We start from the raw sequence: 12,902 nt of genomic DNA on the forward strand, positions 1-12,902 counted from the left end.
CTGATGAGATGGCTCCACTATTCATAATATTAAATAGTCTCACCCAGCCTTTTAAAACATTAAATCAATGTTTATAGCGGTAGTACGTTTTAACACTGTTATTTTATGAACTTTATTGTATATTTACCAAAAGTGACATTCTGGGAAATGAACGGCTATATAAATATGATTGACTAAATGTTAACTATTTAACTAGTTCTAAAAACGGAGAATATTTGTGGCAAAGGATTAAAACGAAGGGTCTTTAGTGCTTCCTGAGCTGGTTGTTTTCTTTTAGACATTTCATTATTCAAACATGGTAACTGTTAGATATTTGCCTGGGTGACCTACCCAGACAGAGTAAAAGTCAAAAGTTCAGATTTGTTTATTGCATGTTGATTGGTTGCCTTCTTTTGGCTCTTAAAATGTATCTTTGTAAAACCGCCTGTTGCTGGGCTAGATTGTATAAATAGGAGAACTGTCATTGTATAGAGCTCTCAATACTCCATTGCTTCTTGACTGAATTGACTTCCTTGTCCTGTTAGCAAATAAACCTTGCCTGATTCAACCTTGCTTTGAGAGTTATTACAGTAACATCATCGGGGAGAGAAAATACTTCATTTGTATGAGAAATAGGAAAATTGGTCCTATCTTTCTGAATGTCTAAGACCCATACCCTCTACTTATGTTCTACCAGTCCTTTGAGACTTCATTTGTTGGCTAAGATTCTGAACAAAACTAATTATTTGAACAGTCTCTTTGATATGTCACATTACATATGATATGCACCCTAACCCTAAAAAAAGCAAATAGACCCAGATCTGAGATAATCAATATAGTACTAGCCTTACTTGCTTAAGGCTTGATCAATACCTGTTGGATCTCTAGCTTTTTTTATATTATATGATTATAATATAATAATTATGTCTTATTAAAAGAAGGACTAGGGTGACATGATCGCAGTGTTCTGATATCTCAGGGGTTGCCACAAAAAAGAGGGAGTCAAACTGTCTCCAAAACTCCTGAAGGTAGAACAAGAAGTAATGGGTGGAAGCTGAACAAGGAGAGAAGCAACTTAGAACTAAGGAGAAATTTCCTGGCAGTTAGAACAATTAATCAGTGGAACAGCTTGCCTCCAGAAGTTGTGAATGCTCCAACACTGGAAGTTTTAAAGAAGATATTCGATAACCATTTGTCTGAAGTAGGGTAGGGTTTCCTGCCTAAGCAGGGGGTTGGACTAGAAGACCTCCAAGGTCCCTTCCAACTCTGTTTTTCTGTTTTCAGGTTCATGACATTGTCCAATTTTCCCTTCCAAATGTTTTAGGGAAATGCAACACAGGTATTCGGACAGAGGGATGGGAATGGACCAGTCTGAGGCCTTGGTTTACATTTTGGAACAAAAGTTTTAAGACCTTGATATTTTTCTTTTTTGTCCCCTCCAGAAAACCTGTATAGAATTGCTACCTTTTTTTTGCCTTCTTTTTCTTCTACATTGAAACTGAGGCAGTGTGTCCCTGGTGTTTTCTGGAATATTGTGGTAGTAAAGAATCTTGTTGGGAATGTAAACCATGATCCTTGTGGACGGTCTAGACTAGAGAACTAAGCCAAGAACAATCTGAACAGGTAATATGAGAGGTTACTCTCATATTAATACATTCAAATGCAATTACAGGATGAAAGAACTAAGGAAGAAACTGAAGCCTTCAAGCCCTGATAGAAAGATATACAGTATTTGTTAAATCTGTCTACTGAGAAGCAAGGAAGGCAAACCCAGAATACTGACATTGGAGTTAAAATAATCCATAGAGCTTGTGTCCAAAGTGGGTTTCTAGTAAGTTTTAAAAATAAAAAATATTTGTTTGTTTAATCCTTCCTTCCCTCCTTCCCTCCCTCCCTCTCCCTTCCTTCAAGAAATGTTTAAGGCCATCCAACTCATAATTAATAATTTAGGGTGGCATACATCTGTAAAAATAAAAGCAATTTCTACCAGGTAAAAAATCCACAAAGTCCATTTCGGAGTGAGCAGCATATAAATGAAACAAACGAACAAACAAACAATGCTCATACATAAACCACTTTCAAATATATTGCTAAGAAAACTAACCCTCCTTGCCTTCCGAAAGAGTTTAAAAACACATCTTTGCTGCCAGGCCTGGGGACATTACACCTTCTCCCTGACCAACAAATGTCATTAGTGTGATTATTGAACGAATGCAAATGAATGTTTTAAAGTTAGAATTTTTAAAGAATATTTTTAGTATATTAATTGGATAATCTGTATTGTTATGTTTTTGGTATATGCTGTGAGCCGCCCCGAGTCCACGAAGAGGGGCGGCATACAAGTCCAATAAATAAATAATAAACAAACAAACAAACAACCTGCAGCAAGTGATTCAAGTAGTTGCCAGGAATCAAAACTGATTTGAAGGCACAAACAAATAAATCCATACCCAAAAACATAACTGAAGTTGTGAATAACAAATTTCCATTCTCTCAACAAGAGAAGAAGAGCTACTATCTTGACCCAACACATTAACACACACTTTCTGCCCAGAGTCCAGAAGGAATTGGGCAAATAGGGAAGCTTTCTACTAACTAACTAGCTAACCAACCAACCAACCAAATAAATAAATAAATATTAAAAGAAAAATCTTAATTTTCTCAGTTCTGTAAAAGCACAGGTTGCTTGTACCTTGTGCGGCTGAGAAGATCTCATTTTAGAGGATGGGTGGTTGAGCAGATTCTTTAAAATAGCAATATTTGTGCAATTCACTGGAACAGTAATACAAAATATAATTTCCACTAACTGACATAAGAGCAACTTGATTACAATGTGCAAAATAAAAGCCAAGATTTCTCTAGCACGTTGATAGGGTCTCCCTGTTTTTCCCATCAAAGATATCCAGCACAAATTGTACTCCTTATAATAATGGTATAAAAGCTTCAGAAAGCCCTATTTGTAGAGTGCTAGAATCTACCGGTTGAAATCAGAGGCAATTAATTGTTTTAATTAAACAATTTGGATGACAACAAAAATGCTTTTAGTTCCAGAGGTGGAATGTCATTCAGTCCTCTTACATTGTGAACCATTACTATACTTCATGTCAACAATATAATTCAGGGGAAAATATTTTTGTTTCCGTTAATGTTACACAGTTGGAAATTAGAAACCCTTGTTAATGTGACTCAAGGTTTACCACTGTTATGTTATCAGGTTTCAAGGCAGTAATGGGTTTCAGTTATCTTTGCTATTGGTTCAGAGATCTGCTTCTGCACATGCACAGATCATCTGTGATGACATCCGGGGTGAACCAGTAGCAATTTACCATTGGTTCCACTCCTCCATTCGAAATAGAATACCCTATGAGATTAGACTTTCAATCCTGGGCCTAGAAAGTTTAGAACTAAGACACCTTAAACAAGATCTAAGTATTACGTTAGTAGTGGAACTCAGAACCTTGATGCAATATTTGGGCCACTTAAATACACAGCCACAAGTATCCTTAAAGGTACTTTTAGATAAGATTTTATTGTGAAATATCCTGCCTCAAATCCAAACTTGTAAAGATGGTTGCAATCTTCCGATGCATTTTCACCATTACAGTTGCTTTTTCTTTTTTACTAGAAAAACTTAAAAGAGAAAAAAAGTCACAGAATGTTTTTTTGCAGAAACATCTATAATCCATTCATTCTCCACGAAGTTCTACACGTTTTTCTGCTGCCTTAAACCAGAAGGTTACCAGTCATTGACCCATTCACTATATGGAGCTGATTCAACAATTTATCATTTTTCCAGATGGACAGTCCCATCTCATATTTGAAGGATATCCTGGAAGTCATAAGTCACAGGAAGAAAAAAAATCATTTCATTTAAAGTTAATGATGCATTAAATATAGTTGATATGATTATTCTCAAGACGATCTTTTAGTAATTTCTACCAGTTGCAAATCTGATCATTACAATTTGGTGATAATTTTTTCATTGGAAGGTTTGGGAGTCACACATAGACCTGTTCTTCAGTTGTACATGTATATAAGTTATAAAATTGTTAAGTTTGTTATAGCACACAGCAAGTTTGTATAACATGCTAAATCACTGACCTCGTATTATTTTCTAAACATGATTTGTGGCTCTTCTAAGATAAAAGCAGATTATTTGCTAGAATGACTGCCGGACAACAAACTAAGCCTTAGAAAAACCTATCTATGATTGAGATCGGAAGTGCAGGAGGCAAATATGGCAACAGGTGTTTTTATTATCTATCCAAAGTCAAGTATCAATACAGGTCTTAGGATATTGTGTATTAAGGCTTATTCGATAAATCATAGGTAAAATTAAATGTGCTTGAAGCAGTATGTTCTACAAATCCTCGTTTGAGCTGGGATATTGAAACTTTTCAGATTCTGTATCCACTATTAGTGCAAAGAAATATCTGGGGACTAAGTTCTTCATTTCTTAGAGATAATAATGCTGCTGCTGCAACAACTTGTGAAGTTCCCAACTGCTCAGCCCTATTGTGCTTTGCTTGGTTCGGGCTTAGCTACCATGGCTTGTAAACCAATTTACGGCTGAACATGAAGAAAACAAGTCACATTCTCATTTTATCTTGTCCCCCACGGTGAAAATAAACTGACATTGGGGAATAATCATATAATGTCTTGAGCTTCTTGGAAAGAAGATGGGAGGGAAATATAATTACAGCAGGATCTATTCCCACAAGTACTAAGGGCAGAGTGCTCAAACAAAAGTGTAGATTGATTTGTTCTCTTGTCATAAGAGTTTTGCCATTTCTTTTTGGTACCGTTTTGCAATTATTTATTTATTGTCTGCTGCCGAACTCCCGAAGGACTCTGGCCAGCTTCCAATGAATAAGAACAATACCTAAAAAAATATAAAAGCATAAATAAAACCCAGCCAACATACATGCTCTCACTCACATTCCTAGCAATCTAGGTTCCCATTCACTGAACACTTCTAAGCTTGCTGAAAGATCCAGGTCTTCACAGCTTTACGGAAGACTGGGAAGGTAGGAAGGGTACAAATCTCCAGGGGCAGTTGGTTCCAGAGTCAGAGCCCCCACGGAGAAGGCCCTTCCGTGCGGGCTCACCAGTCGACATTGTTCGGCTAATGGGACCTGGACAAGGTGGACTCTGTGGGCTCTTATCGGCTGCTGGGATATGTGCAGCAAAAGGTGGTCCCAAAGATAGTCTGGTCCTGAGCCATATAGAGCTTTATAGGTGATAACCAACACCTTGAATTGGCACGTTTATACAGCTGCCCATCTCCTGAACCATGCAAAATTAAAGAACATTTTTATTTATTTAGTCAAGTACATATTGGTGGTATACAGAGATATAATAATATTGATTCAGGGTATCCAGGGGGGAAGCATTTTGAAATTCCCTGATATTCCCCTGACATTTCCCTGTAACTTTGCGATCTAGTAATACGCGGTCGTAGCTGACGTCACCAAACGGTTAAGCCATGGACAAATATCGATAGCCGAGGAAGCAAATTGTTTGTTTGTTTGTTTGTTTGTTTATTTATTTATTTTATTATTTAGATTTGTATGCCGCCCCTCTCCGCAGACTCGTTGCCACAATTATGCTCATTTTTGCTTCACTCTGCCAGGCAGCGCAGTCTGTTTTTTTTAAAAAAACATTATTTTTCCCTGACTTTTAAACATTTTAATAGTTCGTTTTTTCCCCTGATTTATTCCAATTTTTTCACGAATTCGCTGATATTTCTGGTACCACCGATTTCCCTGATAATTCCCTGATTTCCCTGTTTTCCAGGTTTGCTGGACACCCTGATTTATATACATGATACTAGTAAAAGAGAAACATTAGTACAGGGGACGGAAGGCACTCTGGTGCACTTTTGCAACATAAACGTATACAACAACAACAACAACACACATACACACAAAACCCCCAACTCATACACCAATATTTTTTTCATATCTTAAAAAAAACTCTATATGAATGAACTGACCGAAGTCCCCTGCCTAGAGCACTTTATCAGAAGGGCAGCCTTGTAAATAAAGAGTGACATTTTTTTTAAAAAAAAGAATAAAAATATAAGTGGTATTACACACCTGCTCAACTTGCTTACTTTCAGCAGAATGTTAAGAATACTTGTTGGCACAGATGTCAAGATAAGGGAGTGTTTATGCATATGATTTGGGAATGCCCGGTAGTGCAGAACGTTTGGAAAGAAGTGCAAGAGAACACTAATCGGATGTTAAATATACGATGGACAATTACAAAGGAAATGGCGGTACTAGTCAAAAGGAACAAGATGGGGGAATTTAGAGAAATAAAAGAAGCAGCGATAGAAAGCGCTCAGGCGGTAATAGTCCTAGGCTGGAAGGATGCGACAAAATGAACAATGCAAAATTGGTATCGGTACATGGTGGATCATATTCAGTTTGAGATCATGGATAAGAGGATGAATTCGGCCAATGAAACTAATCTGCGGGAACTGATGGGACCATGGGACAAGGTAAGAGGATATGTGGTAAGTAGAATTCAAGACTAAGGTATAAAGAATAAATTAGAATTACTTTATAATAGTAAATAGATATACTCAGGGGTGGGCTATTGCCCGGACCGGGGGTGGGGACGCAGTGGGGTAGTGAAAATGGAGCTCCACCCCATTCCACTCCACTGAAAGATGTTGAAAGAAAATGCAGGGCGTCCCGCATATGCCACACACACAGTGTGGTAGTAAAAATTTTGGTAGCCCTTCACTGGATGAGATTTGAACCGCTGACCTTCAGATCTACAGTCAGCTTCAGTGGCCTGCAGTACAGCACTCTACCTGCTGCGCCACCCCAGCTCTCTATACTCAGCGGTGGGCTACGAGCTGGAACGCTAAATTACGCTCACCATGGCGGCTTGTAAGTTCTTGCAGGACCGGCGCGATTTTACTGCTGCACCTGTGGAAGTAGCAAAATCGCACACGGAGCCACAGGTAAAACCTGTTTTTTGCTACCTCCACAGGTGCAGCTTCAAAATTGCGCGGATCCTGCAGGAACTTACGAACCGCAGCGAGCGTAATTTAGCGTTCCGGCTCGTAGCCCACCACTGGATACACTGCTCTTAAATTAAAATGGTCTAGAGCAGGGGTAAGCAAAGCTGGCCCTTCTATGATATGTAGACTTCAACTCCCAGAATTCCTGAGCTAGCATGATAGGCTCAGGAATTCTGGGAGTTGAAGTCCACAAGTCATAGAAGAGCCAACTTTCCCTACCCCTGGTCTAGAGAAAACATGCCCCCATTTTGGTGAAGGGGTATGAATGTTGTTTGGTGGTGGGCACTTTGAGCACTGAACACACTGTTATGTGTTGTGTGAGCGTTTTAATGTTACACTGTTATTATAAAAATCCATAAAAACATTTATATATAAAAAAATTAAATAAAAATAAAAGGAAAATACAAGCTTTGCCTAACTTTGTACAGAATCCGCCTGACTCCAATCTAGAGATAGGGAAGAGAAAGAGAAGGGGCAAGGAGAAAGAAAGAAAACGACAACAAGCAATTTTTTTTTTGCGAGGCCTGCGGAAAGCCTCCAGCCTCGGAAGGAGGGAAAGGCATCCCCCCCTCGCTCTGGCAGGTGTCCACAAGGGCACCCTTCCACGCCTCCTTCGCTAGGAGAGAGGCTGCCGATTTCTTTCTCCGCCGCGGTGCCTCGCCCCCTGTCCGGGGGGCCGGCCAAGCTAGCGGCGAGGGAAATTTGGCCTTCTTTGGGCGAAGACATGGCGGGCCAACAGCCTGAGGGGGGTCGTCGCAGTGCTCGGCCTGCCCGCCGCGCCTCCGGGAACCCGAGCGGCGGCCACGCCAGCGCCTCGGCTCCTTTAAGGCTGGGCAGGCGAAACGCGATCCCCGCAGTGAGCCGCCGTTATTAAACAGCCGCCTCGCCAGGGAGAAGCGGAGCCCCACGCGTGGGCGGCAGGGCTGGCGTCGGGATTCTCCCGGTTGCAGGAGCTTTCGCCGGCGAGGATGGGCGGGGAAGCTGGGCGATCGCGCTGAGCCCGCAGGTGAGCGAGAAGGTGGCGGGCGGCGAGCGGATGGGGTGGGGGGAAACGGGTTGTGGGGTGGCGGGGTGAGGAGAGCACCGAGCGGGGAAGGGAGGGCTCGTAGGCCCGTTGGCGGCAGCTCAAGGGATGCCCGGCTCCTTCCAAGGAGCTCGGCTGAGCTCAGCCGCCTTCGAGCAAGAGGCCACCGGGCAGTCCCCAGGCCGGGAAGTAAGTGTGTGGTATGTGTGTGAGAAAAATAGTGTCAGGACTGGACGGGGTTCCCGTGGAGGTGAGAGATCTGAAGCTAAAATGATCCTAAAGGAAGGAAGGCAGGAAGGCGCCTCGGTTTGCAATCCGGGGATGTGGGGGAGTCTCTGAAAAGGGAGCGTGGATGGAAGGCTTGGGAAAAAAAACTCAAAACCTGACAGCTGTCCAGTCTATCGTTCCTCCCCACCCCCACCCCATGACCCCTCCAAACCATCCACCTTAGGGGGGGGGGGTCAGCAAAAGGAATAAGGTTCCATTACTGAGGGCTTTAATGGTTAATTTGGACAAAAGTGTTGCAAGTGGGAGGGGGGGCAATGCTCCCAAATGGGACTGGTGCTGGCATTGCATTCCAGCTTCCTGTCTGTCTGTCTGTCTGTCTGTCCGTCTGTCTCTCTATCTAGTCTATCTAGTCTATCTTGTCTATCTGTCTAATTTATATGCTGCCCAACTCTTGAGGGACTCTGGGCTTCTTACAATAAAACTGAACATCAAAAACAATAAAAAAACAATTTAAAACCCACTCAATAAAACCATACATGCACGGGAGCCGTTGCCCTAGCTCAGCTCCAACATGCATGTGTGTGCTGACCAGCTGATTTTTGGCTTGCACAGAGGCTCTGGAAGGGCATTTTTTGGCTTCCAGAGAGCTTCCGGGGAGATGGGGGAGGACATTTTTACCCTCCCCTGGTTCCAGGGAAGCCTTTGGAGCTGGGGGAGAGTGAAACACAAGCCTATTGGGCCCACCAGAAGTTGGGAAACAGGCCGTTTCCGGCCTTCAGAGGGCTTCCAGGGGCGGGAGAAGCTGTTTTCACCCTCCCCAAGCATTGAATTATGGGTGTGGGCACTCACACATGTGCAACAGTACGCATGCATGCTCTTTTGGCACCTGAGGAAAAAAAGGTTCACCATCCCTGCAGTAGATAAGCCACCCGATCAACATCCCTAGGCCTGCCAGCAAAGCTAGGTCTTTAAGTCTTTCCGGGAGACCAGTAGGGTAGGGCAGTACAGATCTCAGGAGGGAGCTGGTTCCAGAGAGCCGGACCAACTACAGAGAAGGCCTTCTCCCTGCGGCCCCGGCAACCAAAATTGCTTAGCCGACGGGACCCGGAGAAGGCCAACCCTGTGGACTCTTATCGGTCGCTGGGAATTATGTGGTAAGAGGCGGTCCCGAAGGTAGTCTGGCCCTAAGCCATGTCGGGCTTTAAAAGTGATAACCACCACCTTAATTCCAATGGGGCCATGCTCTTTGTTTCCCTGGTTATCCTATCAGGAATGACCTGCTTGCTTTTAAGTCATTTATTTATTATTTATTATTTGGATTTGTATGCCGCCCCTCTCCGAAAACTCGGAGTGGAATGGAAGATGGGGGAGGAAGAGGGTACTTATATGATAGTTGATGGGGCTCTGAAATGCTGCATCTTCCAAAGAGCTGATTAAATGAATGAACAGGGGAAATAGGAATGCTACTGAATGTAATTTTTAAAAATGGGCAAAACGGGGGTCTCCATTCAAGAAGAATGTTAATATTATGTCTAGATGAGCTACTTTGAATAGTAGACCTGCTTTGCAGCAGTTCCTATCATGTCAGGAAAGTTATTTAATTGGAATATTTTATAATTCATATGTTGATAATTCATATGTTCATTATCTAGGTAGATGTAAAAAAATAATTGCCAACATAGTTCTTTATAATATGGAAAATGTTTCCTAGATGTTACTCAAGAACAATCAGTGGATTAATTTCTAATTACCACACCATAGTTTTACCTTTGTTAATAATCTAATTATCTTTCTGAACATCAGGGTTGGGTTACTTTCATGTTCAGGGTTGGGAAATACTTGATTATTGATATAACTGAGCCCTTCTCGTTGGTTTGCATTCCGTTTTGATGCATGTCTTTGAAGCTACGTTTTCCAATCTTTACATTTTGTTTGTGTCAAAGACCAAAAACATCTATTTCTGAGGCTTTATTATTGAAATATATTGCAGACATGAGAGAGCTGCGGTAGAAGCAATTTGTATCTTTGTTAGTACAATCTCATTCGTGTTTACTGGTGATTAAGCCTTGCAAAGTACCTGCATAAGATTGTGACCTATGCATTTTTGTCTTAAAGGATATAAAATAAATGTGAAATCACTGAGAAATTATGAACACAGTTTCTTTAACATCAGCTTATACTTACTTTTTCTGGGATATCTTTAGGGACCTGAGGTAATTGTATTCAATCAATGTCAGCAAAGTTAGAGCCAGTACTGGCAGAGTGAAGTAATGCAGGTGAGGCAACCATACCATGATGTAAGCTTCTTTCTTCACTGGGTGGCAGAGCGGGTGAATGTCACTAGGCCTTTCCCAGAGGCCTATTAGCTAAATGCTGCCTTGAGTTCAGTGGGAGATGCTATCTTGTCTCTATTATTAACTTGACTCAGTTAATGGTTCAGTTGGTATCTGTATGAAGTGAGGAATAGGCAACATGCTCAATCTGATGCCATGTTCTAGGCCAGTGATGGCAAACCTTTTTTGGTTCGCATGCCAAAAGGGGGAGGAGTGTGTGTGTGTGCCCACACATAATTTCATGTGCCCCGCACATACATGCGTGACACACACACACACACACACACACACACACCGCTGTTCCTGGCACACAATGGCATGCCTGCTTTTTGCTCTCCCCAGACTCTAGACCCTTTCTAGGAACCAAAGGAGGGTGAAAACGGCCTTCCCCACACCTCCGGAAGCAGAAAATAGCCCATTTGCCAATTTCCGGTTGAACTGGAGGGCCTGTTTTTTTGCTCTCTCCAAACTCCACAGCCCTTCTAGGAGATTGGGGAGGGCGAAAACATTCCCCCCCCCCCAATAGGCTGGAAATAGCCTGTTTCCAGACTCCCAGCAGGCTAAGAAGGCCTGAAAATTAGATGGTCGGTGCGCACATGCACACTGGATCTGAGCTGGCATGCCCACTGATATAGCTCTGCATGCCACTTGTGGCATCCATGCCACAGGTGCGCCCCCATGGTTCTAGACTACTGGTCTTCTCTTTCACGCCCTGATCATAAGACCTTCAGAAGCCCAGGCTTTCAATTGCTGGTGCTTAATACCAGACCAGTAACTTCATCCTCATCTGTGACTTGATCACAGAGAAAAGGCATGGCATACATTTGCAAGATCTGACTAGATCTATAACAGGAGGGGTTGTTCCTTTTGGAAAAGTACCCAGCCAAGTTTTAGGCATGGCATCATCTGAAAACTTTGGTTAGGGATGGGGAAATGGTCGCTGTCATTCGGGACTTTCTAAAAGCATTGGATCCTGATGCTCTACAGGTTGCAATATGTGAGACCGCATTCATTAAGTTGCGTTCTAGGAATCGATTGAGGTTGCATCCACGCAGCTCTCTTTTCTTGCAGATCCTATTATTTTCCATTGTTTATGGAGAGAGATGAAGTGGGTTAAGAGACAGCTGGAGCAATGCTAGAAGTCAGTGAAGAATAAACTCAATGAAATGCTATTAAGGTCTACCTTGTGATGGTAAGGACAATGAAGTATCAATACTTCTCTGCCCTTATTGCGTTCATGGATAGTTGCCCAGCAGTTCTGTTTAAGGTGACCAGAGTTTTTTTGGGTAGAGTGGACTCAGGAGTGTATGTATAGCCGTGATGGTCAATCTATGGTACCCAGGTGGCACAGGGAGCCATATCTTTCGGCAAGTGAGCTGTTGCCCTGGCTCAGGTCCAGCGCACATGAGATACTGGGAGGGTGTTTTCGGCGTCTGGAGGGCCTCTGGGGGGGGGCAGGGGAGGCTGTTTTCACCCTCCCTAGGCTCCAGGGAAGCCTCTGGAGCTTGGGGAGGGTGAAAAACGGGCCTACTGGGCCCACCAGAAGTCAGAAAAAGGGAGTTGGGGATGTGTGCACATGTGCGTAGGGATGGTGTGTGTATGACATTTAATTATGGGTATGGGCATGCGCATGCACACTTGTTTTTGGCACCTGAGGGGAAAAAAGGTTCTCTATCACTGACTAATAGAATCTCACAGAAGATTTTGCAGAGCATCTATCACATAGGAGGGGCTGTCCTCAGATTCTTTCTCCTGTTAGACATTGATATTGGCATAGGTCCTATGAAGGTACCTGGGATGTAGTCTAACTATGTACCGGAGAGGAGTGAACCTTTGAACCTGAGAAAGTACACAGGGTTACTTTTTCCTTCCTGAGTGGTGAAGTCTTCTGGGAAGCAACTGTTGTGGTTTGGCTGTCGTAAATTCTTTGAAGGAGTGGTAGTGGTTCCTCCACCCTTAAATAGGTTTTGGTTAGCTCCCTCCTCAAGCCATTGCTAAATACAGCTGTGTGGGACAATTTTTATCTACTGGCCAACCTTCCCTTTTTAGGAAAGGTTGAAAAAGTGGTCATGCAGAGAGGATCTGGACCCCTTTGCGTTGGGTTTCAGGCATGGGCATGGGACTGAAACCCATTGATCAGGCTTTTAGTTAATCTCTGGTGGGAGTGGAATGGAGATACTGCATCCATCTGTGTCCTTAGTCTTGGCAGCTTTTAGTACTGTTGACCATGGTATCTTGGGTCAGCTCAGAGGAATAGGGGTGGGTAGCATAGTGTTCTGCTAGTTTGCCTCCCTCCTTCAGA

General features: G+C 42.8%; 1 protein-coding gene across 2 annotated transcripts in view; it reads left to right on the top strand.

Annotated features, from left to right (window-relative positions):
- The first annotated feature begins 7,854 nt into the window (after positions 1–7,854).
- TLCD4 (TLC domain containing 4) overlaps positions 7,855–12,902 on the top strand; it is a 34,771-nt gene continuing 29,723 nt past the window's right edge. The window contains exon 1 of one of the 2 annotated variants that reach the window (XM_070746526.1): positions 7,855–8,021. The gene's annotated coding sequence lies outside the window, so the exon portion shown is untranslated. The remainder of the gene's footprint in view (positions 8,022–12,902) is intronic. The other variant, XM_070746525.1, reaches the window with a different exon arrangement.

Source organism: Erythrolamprus reginae, chromosome 3, assembly GCF_031021105.1.
Source record: "Erythrolamprus reginae isolate rEryReg1 chromosome 3, rEryReg1.hap1, whole genome shotgun sequence".
Classification (NCBI taxonomy): domain Eukaryota; kingdom Metazoa; phylum Chordata; class Lepidosauria; order Squamata; family Dipsadidae; genus Erythrolamprus; species Erythrolamprus reginae.